The sequence below is a fragment of the Limulus polyphemus genome, unplaced genomic scaffold (genome assembly GCF_000517525.1).
Source record: "Limulus polyphemus unplaced genomic scaffold, Limulus_polyphemus-2.1.2 Scaffold351, whole genome shotgun sequence".
NCBI classification, from domain to species: Eukaryota; Metazoa; Arthropoda; class Merostomata; order Xiphosura; family Limulidae; genus Limulus; species Limulus polyphemus.
Window position 1 is genome coordinate 312,472 of NW_013665961.1, and position 4,688 is coordinate 317,159.

A 4,688-nucleotide genomic window follows, 5' to 3' on the forward strand; every position below is an offset into this window, starting at 1 on the left:
ATTTACATAACAAATTTATCACTCTTATCTGTAACATACATAAATAATTATTACATACTACTACATATATAAATTGGATGATATTTTAATATAACAATTTCCATTAAGTATAATAAATAACCTCAGAAGTAATAGTTGTAAAATGTTGAATTACATTTTGAATAATTTTATCAAAACATTCAGGCTGTTGTTTTTCAAATTTCAATCACGTCATCAACTGTTATTTATCATACAATAATTATTAAAATTATAAGTAAATATACATATAACACATAAAGAAAAAAATTAAATTTTTCAAAAAGAGGAAATTTCACAATATTTTGATCTATAATAAACCATCGACATTCTTGAATCCAATTTTTTAAAAATAATTCTAATTCACCATTTTGTTAGGCCCACATTTTTTTTTCTAATATAATCCGTGACTTCATTCTATTAATGAAATTACGTAATAATTTCTCCTTAATTATTTGAAGATACGGAACATGTTGATTTTTTGTATCTCGCAACAGTAACTGTATATAATACTCTTTCCTAAAATAATGATGAAATTACATACCTCAATTAATTTAAAGTTATTGGAACTTTTATAAGAACATAAATACCAATAATCATATGATTCACATCTTCTTCCCAAAATTGTTGAACATAATTTAAAAATCATGTCTAATAAAAGTTCATTTGCAACACACCTAAAATACATGTGCCAATTGTTACCTATCATAGTATTACAATACACCTATATTATATATGCCAATTGTTACCTATCATAGTATTACAATACACCTATATTATATATGCCAATTGTTACCTATCATAGTATTACAAAACACCTAAAATACATATACCAATTGTTACCTATCACAATATTACAATACAACTAAAATACATATACCAATTGTCACCTATCATAGTATTACAATACACCTAAAATACATATACCAATTGTCACCTATTATGGTTTACAATACACCTAAAATACATATACCAATTGTTACCTATCATAGTATTGCAATACACCTAAAATACACATGCCAAATGTTAACTATCATAGTATTACAATACACCTAAAATACATATACCAATTGTCACCAAACATAGTATTACAATACACCTAAAATACATATGCCAATTGTTACCTATCACAGTATTACAATACACCTAAAATACATATACCAATTGTCACCTATTATGGTTTACAAAACACCTAAAATACATATACCAATAGTCACCTATTATGGTTTACAATACACCTAAAATACATATGCCAATTGTCACCTATCATAGTATTACAATACGAACATAATTCGTTTCCAGTCACATTTATTCACTTTAACCATAGTGGGTTAGTTAATGCATCATGTATAAGTCTTCACTGTATATCCGTGTCGGCCCGACTTCTATATATTATATTCCATATACGTTTTGGTAATTGAGGATGATAGTCATTCGAAAAATTATTTTATTTTATTTTTTCTAAATTGTTATACAAGGTTTTAGTGTCCTGTTCTGCTATTGTTGATTCTAAATTAGATCTATTATCTGGTTCATTATTAGTAAACTTTTCACTATTACTAATTAATCCTATAGGATTAACAATATTCCTGAACTGTATTGTAATCGCAATCAATAAACGTTTCAAACGCTTTTCATTTTCATCAATCTGTAATTGTGACGGCAAGATTGACCTTATGTTTTCCCATCTATTTTTTTTTTCGTTATCTACAATGTCTGATACTGTTACCACATTATTTATCAGTGACAAAAAATAACAAAATGGATTTCCTGTATTATCTAATAAATAATAATTTAAGAAAAGAGGCTCTTTAAGAAGTGCTTGAACAGAATAGTTTTGAATTTTCCTTCTTATGTTAACGTTACACCACCTTTTAAAACAAAGCTATAAAACATTCCTAACATTCCTCGTGGTTCCATACCACTTCACTGTAAGAAAATCAAAACGTTGATATGCCCGTTTAAAAATAGTTTCAGTTGTAATTCAGATGGGTGAACTGGTTGGTTAGAAGTAACGAATCCTAAAAATAGTTAGTTTATCGTTCAAGGATATAAGATTTAATCCACTGTTACGACAGCGGAGGTCACGTGACCCTAGTAACACGTCATATTCTCGAAGCTTCGTGAATCCTCGGGAGGTTACTAGATTTCGGTATTCTTTTATATATAAGACGGTCAAGACGTGACGGCAATAATGTAATGTGTAATTGAACTGCGGACAGAGAAAGACGTATTGTTGAGTCGAGCACGTGAGACGTTCTTTGTGAATTATAGCGTTTGTTATAGCGTGACTGTGGAAATTAAGTGTATTGCAAAGTTGTATTTAGAAAGAATAAACCAGTTTCATTTAAGAAAGGACTTGTATCGCTGAAGTTTCTTCGAAAAGAAATTATACGGAAAATTAACTAACGACCAGAGACGTAACACCACCTTCTTCAAAAGATAATATATATCTATTAACCCAGTGAACTTCCCTCCAAACAAACTGTATAAAAATGTTTTAAATTAGTTATCAAATTCTTAGTCGGTTCTAATACCTGAAATCTGGGCCATATAATATTACTAATAATTTGATTAAGAATAAATATTTTACCTTTTAATGATAAAAAAAGTTGAAAACGCTTCCAGACTGTAATAGGTTCGCTACATTTTTCTGTTAGTTCATCCCAGTTTCTTTGAATCCATACCACTAGAAATACTTTTATTCCTTGATTCGACCATGTATAGCCTAGCGCCTGGCCATAAACCAAGGGATTTTTTTTCGTTAAACTTTGATTCCGAATATGCTTCAAATTCCTTTACTGGATTTTGAATAACATTAAATTCTGACTCCTGTCTAATATAAATGTTTATATGTCAGCATAAGATGGTGATAACTATAATTTGATATTGAACTTAAGGAACTATTTTTTTTCTTAAATTATAAAATAAACGTTCTATTGCTGTGTAAATAAAAATCCACTTATTGGATCTCCTTGTCTTACACCTCTCTTAAAAGGAATAGCTGAAGTTGAAACCGATCCATGAACTACATAAAATATGGAATTTTTATACATTGTGTCAACCGCCTTTATAATATTCCCGCCAAAACCAAATTTTCTAAGTATCTTTTTTTAAATAATTATGATTTATGAGGTCCAAGGCTTTTTCAAGATCTAAATTTACAATAGCTAAACGTTCATTATTTTGATTTGCGAGATTTATTATATCACGCATAACGTGTATATTATCATAAATACGTCGATCTGGAACAAAGACTGACTGTCATGAATCAATTGACTCATAACAGGTTTCATTCTGTTTGTTATGGCTTTCGAAAGTAATGTTTAATCATTACCTAAAAGTAATACTGGTCGTCAATTTGTAAATTTTGTCAAATCTCCCTTTTTAGGTATTAACTTTATTATTGCTTTTTTTCATACTTCTAGAACATTCACCTGTCTCTAGAGATTCATTAAAAACCTCTAGTAGAGAAATACCAATTTTAGGACAAAATTTTACTAACCACTCAAACGTTATGCCATCAGTTCCAGGGGAATTGTCTTTTGCAAATGATTGGCAAGCGGCATTTAATTCTGTAAGCGTTAATGGAGCATCTATAGACTCCCACTCAACCGTTATGCCATCAATTCCAGGGAATTTATCTTTTGCTAATGATTGGCAAGCGGCAGGTATTTCTGTAAGCGTTAATGGAGAATCTAGAGAATCTTTTACACTTTTTGATAACCTCGGTAAGCCTTCAAAGAAAGAATCGTTAATTTCATTTACTGTTTCTTCTGAATATAATATCTTATAAAAATCAATAATGATAGAAGTTATTTCAATTAAATTTTGAGTTACCCTACAATTTTTATCCTTTAAAGCTGTTAATACAGTTTTTTGTGTACTAGGTGTTTGTCCTAATCTAAATGAATAAGATGTAGGGGTATCAGTTTCTCTGATTCTTTGGATTCGTTAATATATTTCACAGTGTTTGGCTCGATTTATACGAAGTTCTTTCAAAGTTTCCTGGTACACAGGATACATATTGTCAGTCAGGGATAATTCAGATAACTTTATTTCCAGATGCTCTATTTCCCATTTCTTTTTTAAATCAATTTTTCTTTGAAGTAATTGAGTATGTGCTTTAGTTACTCCTTTTAAACGATCCCACCACACTCTAACGCTTTTAAATGTTTTCTTTCTTGTTGTGCCTGACAATCTGTTATAATTTCGTTAATTTCACTTACATATTTGGTATTTTCCAATAATTTACTATTTAAACGCCATAAGCGCACCCCCCCCCCCCATATTCCTACTCAAAACCTCTGTATATCGTACAACTACTGCTGTGTACGTCAGAAATGAACGTATTTACATGCGGCAGTCCGAAAATTCTCGTCAACGTAATAGAATTAACTTAGAGTTTATCCAATCTGACTTTCAATATAATGTTTTCTCTTTAGCCAGTCCAAGTATATTCCTTCTTTTTGGATAAAGATATCGAAAAACATCGGATAAATCAAATTAATTTAACAAATCCTTTAATCTGTCAACTACACGAATCTATGTTCTCCCTACTTTAATCTGTCAACTACATGAATCTATGTTCTCCCTACTTTAATCTGTCAACTACATGAATCTATGTTCTCCCTACTTTAATCTGTCAACTACATGAATCTATGTTCTCCCTA

General features: G+C 29.9%; 1 protein-coding gene across 2 annotated transcripts in view; it reads right to left on the bottom strand.

The window, feature by feature from the left end:
* The window catches only part of LOC106457607 (gamma-aminobutyric acid type B receptor subunit 1-like), a 46,235-nt gene that overhangs the window by 23,311 nt on the left and 18,236 nt on the right, over positions 1 to 4,688 (bottom strand). The window lies entirely within an intron of this gene.